This window comes from Desmodus rotundus, chromosome 6 (assembly GCF_022682495.2).
Source record: "Desmodus rotundus isolate HL8 chromosome 6, HLdesRot8A.1, whole genome shotgun sequence".
Classification (NCBI taxonomy): Eukaryota; Metazoa; Chordata; class Mammalia; order Chiroptera; family Phyllostomidae; genus Desmodus; species Desmodus rotundus.
The window spans coordinates 108,263,021-108,288,157 of NC_071392.1; the positions used below are offsets into that span (position 1 = coordinate 108,263,021).

The 25,137-nt window shown below is 46.1% G+C and overlaps 1 long non-coding RNA gene and 1 pseudogene across 1 annotated transcript; one reads left to right on the forward strand and one right to left on the reverse strand.

The window, feature by feature from the left end:
* The first annotated feature begins 967 nt into the window (after window positions 1-967).
* On the forward strand, window positions 968-5,172 carry LOC123479664 (uncharacterized). The gene is made up of 4 exons (XR_006655350.2): window positions 968-1,172; window positions 1,296-1,424; window positions 3,819-3,913; window positions 4,073-5,172. It is a non-coding gene; the product is annotated as an uncharacterized lncRNA (long non-coding RNA).
* A 6,962-nt stretch (window positions 5,173-12,134) lies between these two features.
* On the reverse strand, window positions 12,135-12,445 carry LOC112303740 (ATP synthase subunit g, mitochondrial pseudogene; annotated as a pseudogene).
* Between the last annotated feature and the right edge of the window lie 12,692 nt (window positions 12,446-25,137).

Genomic DNA, 25,137 nt, shown 5'->3' on the forward strand with positions numbered 1-25,137 from the left:
TAACCACCTGCATGTGTGCAAAAGAGTGTAGGCGGGTGTTTGCTAATATTGTTGATAAACTGAAAAAGTGGAGCCAACTTAAAAGTCCACTACTTGGCAACTGTTACAAATGATGGCACATGCTTACTATGAAATGCTAAGTAGTTATTAAAAGAAATAAGTGGAGCCTCCGTTTAACAAAGTGGACAATCTCTGGGACATTGTGACGGGTGAAAAATAGCAAATTGTAGAAAGATGCATATAGTCTGAAAAAAGTCTGGGAATGCTCCTCACCCTCCCCCTGGCCCCCCCACCCCCTGCCGCCTTCTTATGAGCTTCTATGTAATATACACATACCATACAAAGAACAGAGATATGAAAGAGGAATACTTAGCTGATAATAGGGTTTGCCTCTGGACAGGGGCCAGGACTGAAGGTGACATCTGTCAGGGAACTCTTGTATCCTCAGTAAAATTCTAATATTTTAAAAAAGAAGAATGCATTTATGTATGTATTTCTTATGTAGCATCAACATCAATTAAAACAATAAGATAAGACCTTTGAAGACACCACGGATAATAACCGGATTTACTGTTACAGAAGATTACTTTCCCATTCTATTTTTCTGTATATCCTGTATTATAAATCTATATTATAAAAATAGTCTTCGCATTTTTTTCAGAATGGGAATATATTTATACATTTTTGCAGTAAAAAAGAAAAAGGAAAACAGGAAGTAGTTCTTCCAATTCAGTAAGCAAGCCCAGCATCTAGGCACATTTAGGGGGAACTGAGGCCTAGGGAGCCCATGTGATTGCCAGCGGGTGTGCGGTGAGTCAGTGGGCGAGGGAAGAAGAGGCCATCCCCAGTGCCCACCCGAGTCACGTGATGCCGGAACACAGCAAACTGGCTTGTTTTGCAACCCAGGCAGGTCCTTTAACCACAAGCCTGCTGGCTGGCCCCGTGCGGCGGGGGAGATGATGCCAATGCTCTTCCCTCAGTGAGTCATGCTTCTTCCCGCAATAGCTGGGGGAGGATGTGGAGAAATTAGGCTCCGGGGCAGAAGCTACTGCCCATAGGCCCTGCCAGGCTGGGTGCCCTGGAGGCTGAGTTCCCAGATGAGGCTGCTGTTGCTGTAGATGACCTCAGCCATGGACGTGCACTTCAGAACCACAGCAGTCAGTGCCTGTGTGGTGAGCAGAAGCAGGTGGGGGGTGTGGGGGCTTCTATCAAACATTGAGTGCACATGATGTCCCGAGCACTGCAAGCATGCATCATGATAACTTATAAGGCAGGGCTTGCTGCCCCCATTACAGATGAGGAAACTGAGCTTCAACGGGAGTAAGTGCCTCGTTCAAAGTCTTAGATCCAAGCCAGTAAGCGGCTGAAGTGGGATTGGAAACCAGCCTCTCACTGTGCTCTGGTGGCTTTGTTTGGCCAGAAAGGTGAGTGCTCACAGGTACATGTCCTTGGGGGTCATTTCTCATGGATCACACTCTCAGGTTTACTGGTAGAAGGGGAAGGTCAGGTAAGAGAAGTGATGGCAGCAAGAGCAATAGGTACTATTTCTGAGCACTTGTCTTCCAGGTATGGACTGAGCACTTTACTTTCCTGTGCTCTTAATCCCCTCAACAGCTGGTGAAACATTATCTTCATTTGCAGATGGGCATAATGAGGCTTGGAACGTGAAATGACTGTCTAACCACATAGCAAGCAAGAAGAGGCAGGGTTTAAAACTGGGCCTGTCTGATTCCAAAACCTACCCATAAGCACTTTTAACCTGAGGGCACACATTCTCTGTGAGCCCCAGCTCTCAGCCCTCCTTCCACTCTGCAACCTGACTCTCATCCACGAGGCAAGTTCTCGTTCATGCTTCAATAACCCATGGGGTGTCACCTCCTCCAGGAAGCCTTCCTTAGCTCTACAGCCAGGGGTTATGACTATGCCCCCATTGCTCCCTAATCACAAGTGCTTTTGCTGACACATGCCGCCTGGCTCTGTGACACTTTTTATTTGTCTTTTCAGGGGACTGTGTGGTCTTTTAGGATAGAGATAATGTTTAAGGGTTAATTTTATGTGTCAACTTGACTGGGCTTAGAAGGGTCTGCCAGGGAGCTGGTACAACACTATTTCTGGGTGTGTCTGAGGGTGTCTCTGGAAGAGATTAGCATTTGAATCAGTAGACTGAATTAAGAAGTTCACCTTCACCAATATGGGTGGGCATCATGCAGCCTGCGGAGGGCCTGGATACAACCAAAAGGGGGTGCAAGGGTGAACTTGCTCTCTTCACTTGAGCTGGGACACCCATCTTCCCTGCCCTCAGACCTCGGAGCTTCCAGTTCTTGGGCTTTCCAACTCAGACTGGGACTTCTCAGGTCTTTGGACTCAGACTGAACCCCACCAGCAGCTTTTCTGGTTCTCCAGCTTGCAGATGGCCGATCGTGGGCTTCCTGGCCTCCATAATCATGTGAACCAATTCCTATAACAAATCTCTTATGTATATATATCTCTATACATCCCTTTGGTTCTGTTTCTCTTGAGACTCTTGGCTAATACAGATGGTATGAAGTCCATCAATTATTTTTAAAGATCCTTTTGATCATGTTTTTCATCCATAGGCTAGTGCAATGGTTATATCATAGGCTTTACTGACCCATAGATCTGAGTTCGAATCCTGACTGGTCTGGTTGGTATTGGGTCAATCACTTGACTTCTCTCAGTTTCATCTGTAGAAGGAGATTCTAAGGTCTTCTTTTGGTATTGTTGTAAGGATTAAGTGAAATAGGTATGGGAAATGCTGAGCACAGTGCCAGGGGCACAGAGCACCTTAATATCATTAACCTCCAGTCTGGCCCAGTCTATGTCTGGCTGGGGAAAGCGTGGCTGTCCCTATGCCATTGGGAGGACCTGGCTCCAAGTTTGAGTCCTGCCCATGACCTATAACTCCTTCCCCTGAGTGTATCACTCCTCATTCTTCAGAGGTGGTGATTTACACCCAAATTGACACATGCAGAAAAGGGTTGGGTAGATGAGCTGAACAAATCTATATGCCAAAATTCACATATAAAGTAATGTAATTGGTGAACAAGCATCTTGAGAAATGGTTAAACTTAATTCTGTCCAAGGGAATGAAAATGTTACACCAACCACCTAAGGAAAAAAAAGTCTTATCAGTGCTCAGTGCTGGTGGGACCTGGTTGAAGGAATCATACACACAGAGAGAACTTGTGACCATTCAAATTACAAATTTGGGGGACAATATGACAATATATTGTTGCACCCTGATATTTATCCTGAGAAACTAATCTTGAAGACAGGAAGAGGTATAAGCAAAAATGTTTATTGCATCGGTATCTATAACAGCAAAATCCTGGGTAACCCGTGAAGGACCCATAAGGCAATGGTAAGTCAAATCATGGTCGTCCATGTAAAGTCAGCACTGCCCATGATAAAGGTCTCGTAGAAACATACAAGGTGTTTATCATACTATTATTACCTGGAAAGCAGCATGTGAACCTGAATTTGCTCTATGCAACAGCTATGTTACATTTGTGTAAGTGTGGGTGAGGACAGAAAGGTCAACAGCAGAGAGTTGTGGTGGTGGGGAGCTGTGGATTGCCTCTGATGCTCTTGTTGGACCCAGTCACTCTTCCTGAGTCACCCTATAGGTGACCTGGAGAAGTCCCCTGACTTTGGGATTTCATGCCCAGAGTCCTTCCCCCTAGGCTGCCCAGTCCCTGTGTCTCCTGCAGCCAGGTTAGCCCAGTGATTCCCCAAGGACAACTTCCATGCCAGCCTCAAGATACAAATACACATAATGATCTCTTATCTGGCTCCAGGAAGCTGACTGGCCTTCACCAGGGACTTCCGGAAGGCCAGAACGCTCCGATCTGGACTGGGACTTTCCCCCGAGTGCTGTTCAGCATCAGCAGAGGTTGGTCTTGATCAATGGCTCCGGAGAGCACTTACCGTAGCAGCAAAGAGCCCTGCATGTGAGGGAGGCTGCCTTAGTCCTTATGGTACTGATGGGAACCTTAACAAGTTAGGAACTTTGCCTGAGAAGTGTGCGCTCTTCATATGCTTTTTCCCATAGGACAATTAGACCAAGCCAAGTCCTGGATGGAACCATTTCTGTCTGGAAGGAACTCCAGAGGGGCCCATAAAGCAGCATGGAAAATACTCAGATTCCCAGCCACCCTCTCCCTTGGATCCTCTTGGGTCTGGCTGACGTCCTGTTGGCATCAGAGGCAGGATCCGCACTCCACTCCCACTCCAGTCTCTATCACAGATGGACTCTGACTTTGCCCAGCTGTTTAGAAGTCATGTGTTCTCATTCAACACCCAACCCTACCACAAAATCATGCTCTTACCACCTGAGTAACTTGAGTAGCTAGAGTGGACTTCCTGGGAATGATTTCACCTTTACTGTCATTCATTTGTTCATCCATCCATCCATCCATCCATCCATTTCTTCCTCAATTATTAATCACTCTATGCCAGGCACTGTTCTAGTCACTGGGGATATGTCAGGGCAATGGTGACCCTGGAAATGGATAATAAGTGAATAAAGAAAAGATAAAAAGTTCTATAAAGGAAATCAACTGGGGGTGCTTTTGTGGTGGAGAACAATGGGTAGGAGCCAAGCAAGAAGTGGGCAAAGAGCCTCCCAGGCAGAAGAAATAGCTGAGCAAAGGGCTGAGGCAGGTGCTGGGTGCTGGGTGCTAAGTGCTGGGTGCTGGGTGAGCTCTAGACATCTCACCCTGCTCCTCTTACTCCTCCTTCTTTTCTATTTCTGTTCTCTTTCTCTCTCCATTTCACTGATCACTTGGTTTTCATCCATATTTTGGTGCTCGGCTGACTTCGTCTGAGTGTGGCCCCATTTCTCTCTGTCTCTGTTTTCTTCATCCTCCTGACTGTAAGTCTATCACTTTCTCTCAGCCTTTGCCTTTTTTTGTTCTCCCTCCTGTTTCCTTAGTTCCTTTGGCTTTCTCTCCCTCTCTCCTTTATCACTCTGTCTCTACCTGTCTTTGGCTCCATGTCCCCCCGACGCCATCACCACCACCACTTTCACTCCTCGGCGGAGGTCTCTTCCGTTCCTGAGCAGAGGCCACTGGGAAGCCCCTCTGATCGATATTGCTCCTGACAGGGGAGACCTTGAAATCATTCCCACGGTACATCTCTGGGAGGTGTTAAGCTGGCAGTGTTTTGTCTGTGCCTGAGAAAGACAGGCGTTTTTAAACAAATATATACATTCTCAGCAATCCAAGTGTTTGTATTTCTTCATTGATCCATTACAATGTTGAGTGAGTGTAAGCCTTCCCTGGGGCTTGGAGGGGAATTACAGAATGAGCCAGCTGCCCTGGGAAGGTGGTGGGGGTGGAGTGTGGGTGGTGCAGGGAGCGGAAATTCTTCCAAAGGGCAGGGCCAGACCCTGTGCTCTGAGGACCTGACAAAAGGGCCAGTTTGTAGAAGGGCAGAGATTGCTTTTGTTGGGGGAGACAGAGGAAGCTTCATGATGCCCAAGTGTCACCTCATCTGTGACCACCTTTTCCTGACCATGTCCCCCACCCCTACAGAGACGTGACAGCTCCCTGTCTTTGTCTCCACTCTACAGTGTGTGGATGGCTAGTGCAGCTCTGGAACTCTGAAGGATTCCTCTTCTCCCCTGGATGTGAATTTGGAAAAAGCCATTATGAGTTCCTCGGCTTCACACCCCCAGTGGCCATCCCTCAGCTTGTGTCCTGTCTGGCTGAGCTAGTTTCTAATTAAATGCTCACTGGGCAGGGATGGGGGTAGGCCTACGCAAGTAACACGTGGTAGATGGCACTTAGGAAGCTGGGAAAGTGCCTTAGTTTCCTCTGAAATAAGGGTGTCAGGGAAACAGTGCAGGTGAAGTGCTTGAAACATTGAGTAAATGCTCGGTGATGTGAGCTCATCATTCTTGTCACCAGGGCCTTGCCAGCATCAACAATGTCACCAAACTCTTCAGGCTTGGGCAGCTTACAGTGAACTGGCCATAGAATACTTGCTCTCTTTATTATGATGGATAGGAGACAATGACTTTTTGGTGCAAACAGCTAGTTTTGATCTGTGTGAATTCTTTTATTCTCCCAAACATGTTCTCTCACACCCTGGGTGTCTGTCCAGAGATCATTGAAGAACTCAGGGACCTACTTGGGCACAAAGGAGTGTGAATCTTTCTTTCCACTTGTCTTCTTTGTCTGGAAAGACCTTTCTGCTGTGTGGTTCCTTCCCTACTCCCAGGCTGGCCCAGCGCCCGGTTCCCACTCCTCACTGGCCAGAGCAGACCTAGACAGCCGTCTCTCTGTTTGAGCATTTCACACAGTGTTTTGGAATACTCCACTGATTTGATTCTAGAACTTTCTACCACTTCTTTCTATGTCTTTGATTCACCACGTGTAAAATGAGAGTGTCTTATGACTTAAATGTGAGGAATCAATGAAAAAATGCGAGACGCATGTACTGAGTTTCATGGTTGTCAACTCTACTCTTTCTTCTCCTGAGTGGGAACTTTGTTTTTAGTACCATCAGAAATTTTATTTCTCGATTCCCTTTGAAATAAGTTAAATGCTGGCATAAATTTCTAAATTCCAGCCCATCGATAGTTTCCCTCCAGCTACTCACAATGGCAGTAGCCAAGAAAAAGAGTTTGGGTACTCATAGTTTGGGATGAAATTTATCTATGTTGATAACCAACCATTGTCATTACAGACTCAGTTTTAATACTTGCAACCAACAGCAAGAATGATTTGTATTTTCAAACATGTTTATAAGTTGTGTCTTCTCATTGACAAAATAATATTCCTGGACACTAGTAAATTGCAAAATTAGCTTTCCTGTCTTTGCAATCCAAGACTGTGACTTTGGAAGTTACAGGTAAACAGTTTAAAGCACAGTCAAAATAAAGTCTAGCTGTGCTTCAAGCTTCTGGGAAAAGCCAACGTGCTTTGTAGTGTTCACACCCTACTCTACCTGTCCTGGCTTTTTTTTTAAGCTCACTCGTGGTTGTGTGTTTTTCTTTCCCTTTTTTGGTTCACAGGCCAGCACTCAATCCACTGAGCCATAGCAACCAGTGTTCTTTCCCTTTTTTAAAACATTTTTTATTGCCATTCTATTACAGTTGTCCCAGTTTCCCCCCGTGCCCTCCTCTGTCTAGTCCATCCCCTGCTCCCACAGTTGGTCCCCACACTGTTGCCCAGGTCCTTGGGTCATTCACACATGTTCTCTGGCCAGTCCCTTCCCCTGATTCCCACCATGAGTGGCGGCGGAGTGGGAACTCTTCAAGGGAGAAAGCTCTCTTTGATTCGTCTGCGAAGACCTAGAACTGGCTGTCCCAGATGGTAGGAGCCACAGGCCACATGTGGCTGTTGAGTGCTTGAAATGTGGCTGGTCCAACTGAGCGGAACTTCATGTGTAAAATGCACACTGAATTTTAAAGATTTGGGGTGAAAAGCAGAATGCAAAATAACTGGCTAATATTTCTATACTGGTTAATATGGAAATGATGATATTTTGGCTAGAGTGAGTTAAAGAAAACTAGTAAAAATTGTTAACTTAGTTGTATTTTATGTTAAAATAAAGGTATTAAATATATGAAAATGCTTATACTAGGGTGTAACAAAATAATTATTAAATAATAAATTATTACTTAAGTTGATTTTATATATTTCTTTTTTGATTTTTTTAATATGGCTACCAGAAAATTTAAAATTACTTTTGTGGCTCATATTACAGTTGTATTTTACAGTGTTGCCTGACAACATAGTAAAGAATCTGATTAGCAGAAGTAAGAAGTACATGTGGATGGCATGGAGAGATGAATGGATAAATGCGGGAAAAAATAAAAATAAGTGACTGGGTAGACAAACACATAAATTAATAAAAGGATAAGTGAACAGATGGAAATAGATACATAGGGGGATGGGTGAATAGATGAATGTAAGGAAGGATGAATAGAACTAATAGTGGAATGAAAGAATGGCCAGACATAAAAAAATGATAAATTGGTGGGTGGGTAAATGACTAAAAAGATTGAACTAGTAAGTCCCTATGTGCACACACACACACACATACATACATACAAACGGAAAGAGTAGATGCCTTGGGAGACCAGGACTTGACTTTGACAAGAAGGCCTATTCTTCTTCCTGGGCTCGTGGAGTGTAAGCCTTTGACCAAGAAGAAGGGTTTACCCTTGCTCTTGGGGAATTTATTATTTTAATTGTTAGCCTTCATCAGAGGTTATTGGAATTTTTCCCCCTTAGACAGTTAATATCACTTGTAAATTATTTGTCACATCGTTGTAATTCTATCCAGATCCTTAACTTTCTAATCATGCATCTTTTATGGGGTCTCCTTTAAAGAAGCACTATAATTACATGCCAAGGGTCCCAGTAAATTTTATCAGGCCATAAAATATTATACTTTAATTATTTGGAAGGGGAAGAAAGGCAAATGTTCCCTCTGCAAGACTGGGGATCAATACCGCGGGGCTCAGGGCGGCACAGGCAGCTGCCGACGCCCTCCTCTTCCTGGGGTCTCTCCCAGAGCTTGTCCTTCCAGCCCCAGTGCAGTTTGGACAGGGCAGTGGGGCCCAGCAGGCAGAGCGATGCCTCTTCCTGGATTCTCTGGTGGACGCTGGGCCATAATACATTCCACAGCATATAACCTTGAAGTGGCCTCATGATGCACAGAAAGTCCAAGACATGGTTGGAGAGGATGCTGTTATTCCACACTTTCACAGGTGAGAAACCTTAGACCCAAAGGGCAGTTAGAGATGGGGCTCTGACTTCGCCCTCCTGACTCTGTGGTAAAGTTTTCCTTCACGCTGCTACACCTGCTACTATGAACTCAAACCGAAGAACAGGTATGGGCTCAGTGGGGTTTCAGAGTCTCAGGAGTTTGAAAGCAGAGATGCTATGGCACTAGGGCGTTGCATCCAACATTGTATTCCTTGAAATACATATGCTAGCTAGGTTTCCACTGTGTGCCAGTTCCTGGGGCTGGACTGGAACAATAAACAACATGGATGAGACGATGGGGCTTGTTCACTTAGATTGTGGAAACTGTACCTGTGATAAGTGCTAAGGAGAGGGACTTTGAAAGCTTAAAAGCAGTGGCTCTTAATGAGTTGGGGAGGTCAGAGAAGGTCTTCCTGAGGAAATGAGTTATTTGCTCCCTGAAGGCTAGATAGGAGTTAACTAGGTAAACAGAGGAGGGAGAAGTGTTTTAGGTGGAGGGAATAGCGTAGGCCAAGGGCCTGTGGTAGGAAGGCCTGGAAAATAATCCAGGGTGGCCAGAGCAGAGTTACTGGTGGGAGAGTGAAGCAAGGCTTGGTGTAGCGTCAGGGGCCACATCACACAAGGCCTAGTGAGCTTCTGGTTTTTATTTTAAGAGCATTGACGCTTCAGGCAAAGGTTTAAGTGAGGAAAAAGAAAAGTGTCAAAAAGCAGTGCAGGCAAGGGAAGATTTGGTTCAGATGGTAGGAGGAGAGCTCTAAGCACAGGGGTAAATTCAAGAACAGAAGGAAGGCAGGGAATGGTGAGTAATCCCCACTCATTTCTCTGGGTCTTGACTTAGATGTCATTTCCTTGGGGAGACCTCCTGTGACCCCAACTGGGCTAGGTCCCCAACCCCCAAAGAGTGGTCCCCACCCGTCACTTCCCCTTTCATAATGCACGACACTGTTTCTGCCATGTCTTACTTAATGGTCTCTTCCCCTCACTGGATGTGGGCCCCATCCATGAGGGCCGGGATTAGGGGCGTCTAGTTCACTGCTAGCTACCCTGCCCCCAGCCCAGGACCTGGCCCAGAACCGGCAGGCAACAGGCAGAACTGAACGAGCATATCATTGAATGGGGCACCCAGGAGAGGGGAAATTTATCAGGGGCATGTTTCCCAGCTGTTGACCCCCTGCCCCGTCCCTCCCTCTCTTCCTCCCTTATCCACTTCCTTTTTTTGCCCTAAGGCTGAACTCCTCCAAGTCCCTGCTGAGGGGCTGTCATCTGAAAGAAACGACAAACACAGGAGAACGTTTCTTAGCTCTGATCTGAAATATCGATTTTTCCAGAAGGGTTGCCATGCACACATTCATTATACAGATGAACTACCTTGTTTCAAGAGGTAAGATGACTTGGTCAAGGCTGATCAGAAGGGAGATGACAGAGCATTTATGAAACTCCTCCATGTCACCCCCTTAGAGTGACTCACCCTGCTACTGCTAATTATCTCAGGGTGAACTCTTTTTGGTGAACCCTGTGGTTCCAGGCTGGTGAAATCCCTGGCAAACTTTTCTGCCTAAAGACAGTTGTATTTAATATTATCAACAGCAATAATAATATGCTGATGGTAGCTAGTATTTATGCCAGGAACATCCCCAGTCTTTTATGGCAGGGGTCTGCCGGCCAAATCCTATTTTTGTAAAGGAGGTTTTATTGGAACACAGCCAATGCCAGCTCATTTATAGGTGGGTTTGTGCTTGCTTTCCTGATGCAATGGCAGAACTGAGTAGTTGTGACAGAAACTGTGTGGCCCTCGAAACCTCAGATATTCACTCTCTGGCCCTTACCAATAAGGCTTGCCAATCCCAACCCCTGCTTTATCTTCATCATTGCAGCGTGGTGACCTAGGTCTTACCATGTCCATTTTACAGAGAAGAAAACTGAGGCTCAGACAGGACAAGTAAGTTTCTTGAGGTTTCATAGAGACCGAAACCCAGAGATTCTGTCTTGGAAACTTGTGATCTTTCCTCACGTGCTCTACTGGGCACGACAGTGTCAGTCTGACCTTGAGGAGAAGGCAGGTGACTGATTTCTAACAGATGCTAGAAGTCCAAAGTCTGAGTGCTCCAGCAGCATTTTCTTTTGGGGCAAATGCTCTGATTATCCACTGGTACCTAAAGATACCCTTCGATGAGTAACTGAAAACAACAGCGATCATTTCGTTTGCTCTCACATCTGCAACTTGAGCAGAGTTTGGAAGGGACAGCTGCTTTCCCCTCTGCATCAGCTGGACAGCTCCAGTGGGGCTAAGGATCGACTTCCAAGATGACTGATGCACCTGGCTGGCCAGTTGGTTCTGGCTCTGGCTTCCCCTCTGCAGGACCCCACCTTCCACAGCGTGTCTTGGGCTTCCTTGAAGCATGGTGGCTGGGTTCCTAGAGGGAGCATCCTAAGAGGCAGGAGGTGGAATTTGCCAATTTCTTAAAGCCTAGGACTGGAAACTGCCCAGGGGCCCCTTCTGCTACGGGCATTGGCCCAGGTGTCCTAAAGCTGCCGAGATTCAAGGAAGGGGACAGGAATACCATCTCTCAGTGAGAGGAATGTCAAAGAATTTTGAGGCCATATTTAAAAAACCCCACAACAATTATCTTAGGGGACCCTTGGATGATCACTTTGGTTCTTGTTAGGGTGACCTGATCATCTCTGTTCAAACTTGGAGACCCTAAGAGAATGAAAGGGAATGCCACAAATAGTAACACCCGGCAATGAGTGCAAAACCGAACTCTCCCAGACGAACCAGGTACATAGTCACCCCATCCCTGGGACAGGGATTAACATCCTCTTGATGTGCCCAGGTCACCTTGGGAAGGTTCTATGAAGATCACTGTGTTCTGTTTAAGCACGAAATACGTTTGGGAGAATCTGAATAAGCTATTTTAGAATAAAGAGTCATCTTTCGCCTGTGTGTGCGAGCCTCAGTTATCCGGGAAAGTCTCTGCTTCCCTGAGTTTTCCAGTTAGCCACACTGGGCCTGTGACAGAAGGCCCCTCAGACACATAGCTCAGACACCCCAAATGCTCCTGGCTGTGGCTGCCCCAGGCCCCCTGCTGAGGGAGGGGCTCATTCCGTGCTCGGCTCAGTGATAGATCCCGGAAAAGCAGAGAGAGGTAAGACGCCGTCCTGTCCTGCAGGTACAAACAGAGCAGTATTGTGGGAGCCCCCCCAGTCCAGGTAAATGAGAAAATCCAGGAAGTTTACACAGAGAAGATGACATTCAGGTTGGATGGTTTGTTTGTTTATTTATTTATTTATCATAATATTCTTTTTAAAAAATTCAAATACCGTTCTGGTCACTCATGGCCCAAGAACATTCAAATAATAAACCAAAATGAAACAGATGTTAATGACTGGTCTTCACACATCACAGCCAGTGATGCCCCACTTGCCTGTGATCTCGCCGACGTAAAACCACATCTGCACTCAGTGGCCACCAAGCCATTCAGCAGAGCTTCCCCAAGTGTGAGCTGTTTGCAGCTACCAGTTTGAGCACCGTGGACTCTCTTTAACAAGCTTCGAATAGCTGTAGGAATCTCAGCAGGGGCTGGAAGAATCGGCTCAACCTCGGCATAGGGCCAAAATGTGGCCAGTTGAGGTTTTGAGGAGGTCACGGCTACATTGACCGGCCCTGGGGCCTTGTCTGCAAGGTGATGGGCAAATTGGTCCATGGTTGCAGGACGGGAAATCTGTGGCCCTACTGGCCAGCCGAACATCCTCTTTATTTATTTATTTATTTATTTATTTATTTATTTTGATTGCCTAGTATGTCTCAGGCATCTTGTTAAACATTTACATGTACCGTCTCATTAAATATTTAGAGAAGCCTCAGCGAGGTGGATGTTATTACCATCTCCATTTTACAGATGAGAGAACCGAGGCTTATAGAGGTGAAATTACTCACTTAAGTCTCTACAGGTAGCAAGTAGCAGAAGCAGAACAGGTTCTGGGGATGGAAGGAGGAAGGATGAGTAGGAATTTCTAAAATCTTAAAGGAGTGGGCATTTCAGGCAGGAAACCAGCAGCTGTAAGGGCAGACAGGTGGTACAGGGCTTGGGAAGCCTGCGGAATAGACAGTCATTGGGTGTTTCTGGAGCATAGTTGGGGTGCAGGGGGTGTCGTGAGGTTGTGGCTGGGAAAGAAGTTTGCAACACAGAGGGCTTGGCGTTTTTCTCACAGGAGCTAGGGCTCCTTCTGAGTGTTGAAGGGAGTGGACCAACACCAGCCATCCTGAGCGTGGGCTCTTTGCTACTCTGGTGTGAGCCATGGACCAGAAGCATCACCTGAGGAATGCAGCATCTCAGGCCGACTAAATCAGAACCTGCATTTTAACAAGATCCCCAGGTGGTTCCTCTGCCCTTGGACGTTTGAAAGCCCTGACCTAGCATGCTGCAGTCCAGCGTGTATAACTTTACATCATGTTTGCTCACAGTCAAGATCTTCTGCTGATAGCTCCCTGTTCTGAAAACCTGAGTGATGGCTTACAAGAGATTTAGGGAGGATCTAAGGTCAGTAACATCAATTACTGTAATCCACTCATTAGATTTTTTTCCAGGTTGTTCTATTGACTCTACGGCCTGGACTCTGCGATAAAATCAGACCTAGCCATGGTTCCCAGCCAACCACTCCACAAACTGAGCCAGCCAGCTCAATGGCACAATTTTGTGGGCCACTGGCTGGCACCACGGGTCATGGAGTCTTCATACCCTGAGAGTCCCTTATATGATGGACTGGGTGCTAGTCCCTGGGAGCAGGGACAGAGGTAAATAGATTCCCTGGCCTGTTCACTTCCCAGAATGAGTAACCCCGACTGAAAGGACGTTTTACCAGGGCAGTGCTTGCTCTGGCTGAGAGTGGGGGCCCAGGGCCTGAAATTGATCCCTTTGCTGGTCATATTCCCTGCCTGCTGGTGGATGTTCAGGGACAGAAGGGAGGGTAGACTCTGTGTGTGCTTGCGTGTGTGTGCTTGTGTGTATGTGTGTGTGTAAATCTAAAAGGCTCAGGTTGCAGAGATGTTGGTTTTCACATTTTCCTCCTCATCGTCAGGGAGTCTTAACTGATGTCAGAAGTGGTGATGAGGCTTAGAATGGGAGCTGCCCAGGCATTTCCATCTTTCCTTCTTCCTCCCTGACCTTTTCCATGAACATTTCCTCCTCCATGCTGAACAGGGAGGTGGGGAGTGGTGTTTGGTGGTGGGGAGAGCAGAACTGGCTCCTAACCTGCAGAAGCTCACAGTCTGGTAGGAGGAAGGACAGAAGACAAGCAAAAGGGTGAGGCGGGTGCTGTGTTTTAAAGAGAGTGGGATGCAGTCAGTGCTGGGGGGACAAGAGGTGGGACCTCTGGTTCCAAGTGGAAGACAGCTCTGCCCTTCCTCATCTTATGCCTTTGAAAAGATACCACAGCCTCTTGGCTCCTCAGAGTGTTAGTCCATGTCAGAGTTGTGCTGATTTCCCTTTTCAGAGTTTGGATGAGGGTTAGAGAATGTAGGTGGAAGTATCCAGCCGAGGATGTAGCACATGATTGGTATTCATAGACTCCTGGCCCCTAACCTCTGACTCCAAGCTGGGCCAGCTGTTCCGGCTCACCAGGGGTAAAAAACCAAAGGGATTGGTTTCATTTCACAAATCACGCCTGTCCTGAGCTCCTTCCTGTCTTACAGGGAAGTGACTTTTGTCTCGTGCAAGAAGATGCATGTGATGATGGTGTGCCCCAGGCAACCAGAGGGATCTTGCAAAATGTAAGATTCCCTCAAGCTGCAGAGGAATGGAAGGGAGAGAGGAAGTGGGACCCCTCCTTTTTGCACTGGGAGGCTGTGCTGGCTTTGGCATCTTAACGCCATTCTTATGAAGATTGATTCTGAGTGTTTTAGGGACTTGCCCTGAAAGTCTTTCTTCCTCTCCTTTTCCTGTTCCTTCTCCTTCCCCTTCCTCTCTTCCTCTTTAACAACATACCTTCTGTGAACTTCCTTGAACCTTCTCTCATAGGAGACAACCTAGTGACCCCATATCTGTGCTGTTGGGGTTGGCAGGAAGGCTGGGCAGATGACAGAGAACATGGGGCAGTATTCCCAGGAGAGCAATAGGCATGGGGCTGGTTCACAGAATCACAGAAACTCCAGAGACCTGGTATAAAGGGGGTTTAGGTCCAGTAGAGAGGGTGGGAGTTTGGGCCCCCATTCTTCCTCCTGTTGGCTGGCCTCTACTCATTCTTGAATGCTCAGTTCAGAGGTACTTTTCCCTGAAAGTTTGATTTTCTTGACATCCTCAAGGCCTTTGGTCTTAGCAGCAAGTGATGACTAAGCCTTCCCGGGAGCAGCCAGTTCTCTGCTGTCCTTTGAAGAGAGGGTGAGTAATGGGTGTACTTCTGCATTGTGGCTCAGTAACCCCCTGGGGTGACCCACGCCACTCACTCACAGTGCCCACACATATGCATACCCACCGGTGCATGCACGCTGACTTCCACCAATCTACGCACTTGCACACAACACACAGACGCAGGCACCTGCACCACTCGGCTCACACTCCCCTCCACAACCATGGCCTTCTCACCGACTCCATTAGGGAGCTTTATTGCCCGAGCTCTCAGGTGTTTGTAGACCTGACATTGTAAGTGACTGAGTGGGCCTTTTGGTGACACTTCCATAAAACCTCATAAATCGCCTCTGTGCAAAGTCGTAGGCACATTTTAATTTTCCTCAATAAATACACACATTCCTATTTCCTAACAGCTCCTGCCTTGGCTGAGTGCCCAACCAAGGGGCCCAATTCCTGCACATTTGGCCAGGGTATATTGTGGACAAGAATGGGGACCACTCTGCTGGTTGTTTGAGTTCCAAGACATCCTCAGTGATTTGAGGTAATAAAGGCCTGATCTGAATGAGAGTTAGGGGTCATCTTACCCAGCTGCAAATTATGTTCCTCCCCTTGCAAATGACTCACTTTTCACTTGTTCATTTATTCCAGCTAAAGTCTTTTTAACCAAGGTTTTAGGCAAGAGCTACTATTAAGCCAGTTTTTAGACGTGGAAGCTGAGGTCAAGACCAGGGCCTAGGAATACGCATTTAAATAATACCCTCGCTCATCTGATAGAGGTGGTATTGGTCACACTTTGAGCATGTAGGCCTTTTGCGATTATGATTTGGGTCTCAAAATATAACCATAATTTCCCCTTTCTTAAAATAAACATACCTTGGAAACAATAACTTTGAAAAATGTAACGAACAATTTCAAGAACAAACTTTGGAATTGACCCCCAGAGAGGCCAGGTGTCTGTCACCTCCCACAGCCAGTGCAGCAGCCATCGTCTGTCCTGGCTTTGCCATGACTTTGATGCACTGTCACCTGCCCGTCTTTGAGAAATAGTTTTGTTACTTACAAGTTGATGCATCTTTACCCCTTACAAAGCTCTTTTAGTGGGCTGTTTTCATCTCCAGTTTATGGACTAGGAAGCAGAGATGTCAAGTTTTGGCAAAGCCTGGATTGCAAAGCCAGCTCTCTGACCTCCACTTGAGCCCGTGTCCCCTGCACAATGTTGCCCAAACCCTAACTGCTGTTAGAGGGGGATGAGCTTCCAGGGGGCCAGAGGGATGTGTCAGAGGTCCCAAGGTTGCAGCACACATCCCCTTGTGATGTCATGGATCGGAGAGAAGGAAGACAAAAGACAGGTGAAGGCCGGGGGCAGGGATGGGAGAATCTCTCACTGAGTGCTATTTTGTGCCATCAAGTAATACTAATTAGGTTCCACATCAGGAGTGGAGGGGTTGAAATATACAACAAAGGAGAACCTTTTCTCTGAGGCTTTTAAAGTTAAAAGCTTGCTAAAGTAGAAGAGGGGGAGGCATTGAGCTCACATCATTGCTTTGATTTGGTATTCTGGGAGGTCCATTACCAAGGAGCCATCAATAGTCTATGATGGCCACAGAGAAGAGGAGAGAATGGGCCACAGGAGAGCCCCATCAGCTCTGATGCTTTTGCTTCTCTCTGTGGGTCCCCCAAATCACACCACCAGTAAGTGGGACCAAATAAGTTCTCGCCTCTGGGGAATGCCCACTGAGTGGGGTGTCCGAGCAGATGCATTCAGCCATCACTTACAGATTCTGTGGTCATCGAGAAGCTTCCAGAATGCTCTATGAGAAAGATATTGACATTACCCTGACTTTTCTGACCTATCCATGCATAATCAGAAGCTCTGGGTAATCCAGCATGTTCTCTAAAGCCTGGGTCTCCCTGATTCCTACTAGCCTTGCTCCCTACTTCCTGCTTTGCTCCAATAAGATGTCACCCAGGAGTCTCTTGGCATGTCCTCTGTCAACTGCAGGTCTGTATCTTTCAACCAGATGGCCATGGCTGCAGGGACGAAGGTTTTACATGAGTTCAGTGACAGGGACTCCCATTCACAAAGGTTGATCAGGTGCTCTACCTGCCAACAGGATCAAGGTAGTCCTGAGTCCTTAATATGGCATGGATCCCCAGGGAGCCAGCCTGGTGACAGGGTGCTGACATTGAATTGTTTCTGTCTTAGAAGGGGCAGTGCTTTGTTCTCATTAAACCAGACACTTGCTCTGGATATGGATGCACCTTCTCTGCCCGCCCTGCTTCTGCCAAAGCCACCATGAACTCACAGAAGGCCTTGTTCACCATCACAGTGGCCCACATGGCATCACCTCTGACCAAGAAGTCACTTGACAGGAAATGAATATCACCAATGGGCTCATGCCCGTTAAATTCACTGGCCTTGTAATGTTCTCCATTACCCTTAAGCAGCTGACCTGATAGAATTCTGGAATAAGCCTTCTGAAGACTCCTTATGGCACTAGCTGGGTGGCAGCAATTTGTGGGGTTGGAGTAATAATGTCCTCCAGTAACAGCACTACACCAGTGACCAAAATAACACTGGTTTTCCCCACAGCCAGGTGTGGGGATGAGCTTTTCTTATGTCTGCCCCAATGACCCAAGAGCAAAAGTTTTGCACCCTGCTCCTACGATTTTAAGTTTTCCTGGTCTAGAAGATTTAGAGCCCAAGGGAGAAGTGTTCTTACACAGAGGGCACAGCCACGGGTCATTTAGATGGAAGTTGAGACTGCCTCCTGGCCTCTTTGGATGCCTCATGCCAGGGAACCCACAAGGAAGGGAGTTCCCATGCTGGCTGGCACAATGGACCCTGAATACGGAAGAGAAATTGGATTGTTAACGCGCAATAATGGTGAAGTGGAGGATGTCTGTGTTTTAGTCTGTTCAAGCTGCTATAACAAAATACCACAGACTGGGTGGCTTATAAACAACAAATTTATTTCTCACAGGTCTGGAGGCTGAAATCTAAGGTCAAGGTGCCAGCATCTGGTGGGAAAGCACTTCTTGGTTCATGGATGCCTCAGTGTTCTCATAGAACAGAAGGGTCAAGAGGGAGCTCTCTGGGGTCTCTTTTATAAGAACACTAATTCCCTTCACGAGCACTCTGCCCTCATGACCTGGTCACCTCTCAAAGTCCCCACCTCCAAGCACCGTTGTGGATTAGGTTTCTATGTATGAATTGGAGGTGGGGGGCACATTCAGTTTATGACATTCCACTCCTGGCACTCCAAAACTCACGTTCTTCTCATATGCAAAAGACATGAACCACATCCCAACAGCCCCCAAAGTCTTAACTCATCCCAGCATGAACTCTGGTCTAAAATTCCAAAGTCTCATCTAAATAGTGTCTAAATTAGATATGGGTGAGACGCAAGGTATGATTCATCCCGAGGCAAATTGCTATCCAGTTGTGAACCTGTGAATCCAGACAAATTATGTGTTTCCAAAATATGAAACACATAATGTGATGGGCATAGGATAGACACTCCCATCCCAAAAGGGAGAAGTAGGAAAGAAGAAAGAAGTAATGGGTCCCACGCAAGTCCAAAACCTAGTGGGGAAAATGACATTAGAGCTTATGGATTGAGAACAATCTTTGGCTTAACACTCTGCCCTTGACTCACTGGGGCTGCTGTCCTGCCCTCACCATTCTTACAGGTTGAAGTCACGTAACTTAATGGGACAAAAATAACGGAAAGTCCTTCCATGTTACCAAGTAATAAAATGGTGTGCTTTTCTATTCTATGGCTTTTTTCCATGTCTGGTAGGAAGTGTTATGGTTTGTTAATAAATGCCCTCCACATTTATCAACAGGTTATTACTAAGATGCTCTATGTTTTAAAACAGATATAGGAGATATTATATATTTTTACAGTTGTAAAACAGATAGATTTCCATTTAATTTCCAGTATGCTCTAATTGCCATGTTAAAAAATGTATATTTAATTTACCCAGAGGCAGTAAATGAGCCCTAGCAGTGTTAGGCTCACTTCATCCATCCTTGTGGTCCTAGTGAGAGAATTAAAAGAATGTCATCTTTTCCAGTAACTGTAAAACTCACATACTTGCGTCTTGGACCCACAGTTTGGAGCAGTGATGGAACCACATGGGATGGGAAATGGAGAGGAAAGAGGTGTGATGGGAAGATCCTGACCATCGATGAGCCATTGTAGTGGAGATGGCCAGAAGGCTGATGACTGCAGGGAAGATGGGCAGGGAAATGACGAGGGAGATAAACACATGGGCTGTGGATTTGGACACGGAAGCAGGGATGCTGGTTGTGGTGGCAGTGGCATGTTGGTGATGGCAAGAGTGAGGTGGAGTAGATATTCCTTCTTGCTCCAGGTCCTCCTAATTCCAAGACCACAGTCCAGCAAGATGGTGCTTCCAACCCCGTTAAGGGAGACACAAGACTTCCTGTGGTTCTTGCCTTTAAGGGCAGAAAGGGCTGCACATTTGTCCTAGAAGGAATTCCATGGTTTCTGAGTCAGCAAGCTCCCCGGGCTGGTGGAAGCAGATCACATGGTATCTCAGAAACATACCTATGTATGTGAGCAGAAAAACAGAGCAAAACAAGCCTCCACCACCAGAATGGCAGGAAATGTGGTCAGCGTTCTCTGAGCACCGGGGGAGGTGAAGCCAAGATGAAGGTCATTGGCTTTTACTAATGAAGAGACACAGAAACTGCTGATTTAAAGAATAATAATGAAAAAAAGCACCCTGGGGGACATTTTATTGCACTTAGAAAATGTCCAATTTCATCCTTCATATAAAAAATAAAAAAGAAGTATTTTGATTTTTCATAAAAAGCCAATAGATTAATATAAAAAGAAAACGTCTCCAGCCAAGAACTGAGCCAGAGCTGTGTTCCTGTGTATGCCTGAGCTGACTCCTCCGGCCTCATGTGAGCATCTGCATTTGGCACACAGATCCCTTGTTCTGTAAAAACTATTTCAGGAACACTTTGAAAAGGCTGCCGAGTGATGGCTGCCTCATTTGGGATTTATTATAATATCATTAGGACGGGTTATATCACTTGGTATAATGTCAGACACATTGTAGCCTGTGGTTTTATGATGTGGACAAATATCACACTCAAGAATAAGACGGTTCTGAACAAATCACTTCCATCTGGGTCCTACTGTAAATAGAGACTTTCCCTTCTGCTGTGGGGAGACGGACTCGGATCCGTATCTGGTCCCCTGACCTTGTAAACTTCAGAGTCTTTCTCTTCTCGACTTCCTTCCTCCTCAGCCCCCTGGGGCCTAGGAGAGAGGGAGAGACCCCAAAACTTAGCTGAAGGGGGCGGTGCTTGTTAGGAAATGCAGGGAGAGGGGCTTAGCTCTTACCCAGTGCTTGGCTCTCTCTGAACCAGTGCAGGGTATTCCCATCTGTATCACCTCACTTTGTCCTCCCAACAAACCGACAGAGTAAGTCGATGCCATGTGGTTGCTTCAGGAAGACCTATGGAGCCTTGATGCAATTGAAGATGTCCTACTCAAAGTCTGGAAACTAATAAATCAGCGAGGGAACAGGGTTTTGAGGCTCATCGGATTCCAAAGCCTGCAACCTCTCGTGGTACCCCTCCGTGTAATAGCTTGTATCTCAGGAACAAACCATTCGTGGGAGGGGAGGGGTCAAGACACGAGGGTGCAAGGTGTTTTTAGTTAAAAACGCGGTCATTTTAAAAGCAAGTAGGAGCGTGGTATAACCACCTTGGAAAACTATTTGGCAGTTTCTAATAAAGTGAAATCTCTGCCTCCCTTCCACCCAGCAATGTCATTCCCAAGAGAAACGAATACCTGGGTCCACAGAAAGGCTCCCAGCAGAGCGCTCAGGGCAGCTGCTTCGTAACAGTCCAGAACTGGAAGCCGTCCGCCCACGTGCTCCTCAGTGGGAAAGCGGATAAGCACGCTGTAGAGTGTTCACACAATAGATTACTACGCTGGATTAAAAGTAATAAACTGACTATAGTTACAAGAACATGGATGACCCTCAGACTTGTCCTCCTGAGCTAAAAAAGACAGACACAAAAGAGGACCATAAGGCAGGATTCCAGGTACATACATTTCAAGAGTGAGGACAAGTAAATGAAGGTGAAAGAGATCACATCATCATGTTCAGCCCTGGGGTAAGAGGTAGGTACTGCCTGGGAGGTCCCAGGAGAAAACTTTCTGAGGCTCTGGAAATGTCCTCTGTCTTCCCATCAGGGGTGCCACATGAGTTTATGCGTAGGTAGGAATTCATTGAGTTGTATGTTTAAGATTTTACTGTTTATACACTAATCCCCAATCAAAAAGCAGAAAATCATAGAGTTAGAAAAATTAGGAAAAGATAGTCCCACTTGTCATTTCCAGTTTTTTTGTTTTTTGGTTTTTTTTTGAAACTGGCTTCTTTGGTTAATTTTGACTTTATTCATAAAAAAAGTAGTATGGAAATGTGGAAAGGTACAGGCTATGTTGTAATACCAGATGTGGGATGTTCGGAGAGAATCACTAAATGAATGGTTGATTGATTTGTTTCCTGGGCTTTTTAATACAGAAAATGAGGTGTCATTCTCTCCCCTTGATAAGCTGTAATATGCATCTCCCACATGCCTCCTGCCCATTTTCCTTTTCCTTTCTTCCTCCTCCTCCAATCGCGATCACATTTGCATTACATGGAGTGTAAGAGAGCAAGAGGTTTTGGGAGAAAAGAAAAAAAAAGAAAAGCGAACCACTTTCATTTTGGCGTTAAAATATAACGAAGTACTTTGCATAGCTTATATTTTATTTTTTTTTTCAGAAGAGATCTTGTAGGTCAGCTCATAATTTGGCATGGTGAACTATTTATTTCTGCCAGAAAAGACAGTCAAAACGAGAGTGTTAATTTATCTGAACAGATGTATGTCGAATTCTCTCCAACAAACAATGCCAGGATGTTTCACTGGTGCCGACTGTCGAGGAATTTGATGCTTTTATTACCGTTCCCGTAACGAGGGTACGTGCACACTGGGATGGATGTCTATGGTACTTTTCCCACTGACACCATTTGTCTCCATGGTCTCCTTAAAGCCCAGGCGAGAACAATTCTCAAGTAAGTTGGGGCTGTCTGCACGGATATTCTGGGTAGTTCACACAATAGCTATTCAGCTTCTTGCTTCGCTGTATGTGGCTCTGGGTTACTTGGGCCAGAGACTGCTGTTCAGACTTTGCTTTGGTTGCCTGAATGTGACTCTTTAGCCTCCCTGCCCTTCTGTGTGGGTGGAGTTAATGACCTCAATATCTGGCTAATGGCATCTTCTTAGTTTGCAGCAATGGCTGTTCTGAATACGCAAGGGAGAATGGCGAAGGGGTCAGGGTGAGTGGAAAAGTCGTACTTTGATGGTGAAACCCTTGCAGTCAAGTGAGTCCTCTGTTCCTACTCGCCACGAACTATGATGTGTTCTGCTATTCTGTAGCAGAGAAAAAGTGTGAACACAGTCTGGATTATCTCTGGTGCAGCCCAAGTTGTCTGGGTTGGCACAAAACTGAAGATGGAAAAGCCAATTGCTGACCTCAGCGACGTATGCCTGCTTCCCAGCGCAAGGCTGGATTTTGGTCACAATTACTCATGGATGCTCATGGTTATCTGGACCAGGACTCACACCCTCCCTGTTCGTGGCAGGAAGTCATGTCTTTCCAGAGGATGTGAAATTCATAAAATCCTTCTAAGTACCGAAGTCTGTGAATGCTATTAGTCTGTGAAATATGAGGATAAGAGGACCAATGTTTTTTTCCCTTAATTTAAACCCTCAGAGTTTAATTTCACTCTGTTCCTTATAAAAAAGATGTTTTCTCAGCTACATTGGGACATTTCAATTTTTAGTCTGCTGAGTTTTAAACAATGTCCAAATGTGTTCATGTTTTCTTTTCCACGTACTGTGGTCATTCTTTGCTTACTTGGTCGATTGCACAAATATTTATTGAGTACCTAGTATATGCTAGGAATAGTTCTAGGGAATGGAAACAAAGAAGCAAAGGAAGTAGACAACATTGCTGTTATTATAGGACTTATTTTCTAGAGGGGAGACAAGTAGTAAAGGAGTAAACAAATGCGCCCTGCTAGTTAATGAGATACACTATGAATGAGAAACAAAGTAGGGTTTGGGGCTGTGATTTGGTTAGAGATAAGGAAAGGACTTGGTAATCAGGAACCAAGAAAGGGTTTGTCCCCTACCCCCAACATTTAAAACAGTGATTGACCTTAGCAATGGTTTAACATAGAAGGACCAAGAGGAAGTTTATATCAGAGCATCATCAGTTGCTTCTGAGTAAACATTAGATAACCTGCTTGTTCGAAAGGTCCGTGGGTCCTGGGATCTCTGGAGAAGGCTCACTTGCCTCCCCAGCCAACACAACATCAGCCTCCCAGTATCTTGATGGCTCTTCGATGGATGCTCTTAGATGCCCAGATTCCTCCCGTACTGTGCAGAAACATTTGCCTGTTGCTGGCTCCCATCTACTTTCTGTCTATGTTTATCTATTCAAACTTAGCAACATTGTCAGCAGGACAAGGGCCTTTTATTAAACGTGCCACTTTTTTTTTTTAAGGCAGCAGTGACTAGAGAGAGAAAAATGCCAATAACCAAGCATTGTACTTATGGATCTTGTACAGATGTTGGGGTAGTGTGTTCTGTGTTTGTCTAGCAGTCAAATCCAGATGGCAACCTTAGGAGGGAAAAGAAGTAATGGCTGGTAAGAATCACATAAAGAAAAGACAGATCCTACAGAAAGAAATGGGGCTGTGGAAGGCAGACCTCAGACCAGAGAGATTCCTTCTTTGAAATTTGCTCCCTTGGACTCAAGTATTCAGGATGTGTTCAAGTGATTCCAGGAATACAAGCCCATGCTTCACCCGGGGGTGCAGCCTCATGACTGTATGAACTGGTAGCCCAGAGAGGCTTCTGTGGGATGAGGCCAGTACAGGCAAAGAACCACAGCTAGTCGTCAACTTTCCATGACACCATGTGACAGTCCTGTTCTCTGAGAGTGTTCAGTAAAGGTACAACTCCCGGGAAAGGCGATGTATCCACCAGCATTCAGTAGGCACTTCCTCGTTGACCCAGTGATCTCATTTCTACAAATGTGACCTCAAGAGAAATGTTTATATGGCGTATGTATAACGATTGTTTATTGAATCCATACTTGTGATAACGTCACGGGGAACAACTTCAAATACATGATCAGGCTCTTTCAAAGTTAAGAAATGATACATTTATACATGCCTATAATTGTAGCCATTGAGAAGAATGAGGACACTGCTGAGGGGCTGATACTCACGGCACGTGGGTGAATGGAAGGACCTGAGTGCAGCACCGTGGAGACAGAGGGCTGTGCGGAGGCAGGCTTGCGGAAGTGTTTCTGTGGAAAAGGCTTGGGCTGAGCTGGCCTCACCTGCTGCTCGCGGTCCCTCCTGACCTGGTGTTTCAATTCCCCAGGAACTATCACACAAGTACCTGGTGTGGTCCCCGGCACAGAGCAGGTCTCCATCTTTGCTGGCACTCCTCCAGAGACTGAGCTCCCCACTGCACTTTTCCCCCTCGCTGGACACTGCCAATTCTTCGGAGAAACCTTATTTTGAGTCCCTGTATTTTTAACCCCCGGCAGGAGTGCTGGCTTGGCTCTGAGTTGGGGGGTGGGCGGAGTGTCAATGCTTTGTTTGAATACACAGTTTCTCAACCTGCTCTTCTTCCAAATTCTTGGTAGTTCTGACAGTGACCCGAAAGCCGAGAGCTATCCACAGTTTTGAGAGAGGTTTTGTACGTAGCGCCTGGTTAGCCAGGCACGGCTGCTAACAATTTCCGAGATCTCTGAACGCTGAAGCCTCTTTCCCCACTTAGTGAATTCTTCATTGCTGTGATCTTGGCCTCCTCCTGCAGATCTGGCAAGTTCAGCGGATAAGCCTTTAAAAAGGCTTATCTGGCTGTCTCCAAGTTCAAGGCTGTTGGCCATCTCAGCTCTGTTTTATGTATTTTAATTAATTGTTACTCTCTT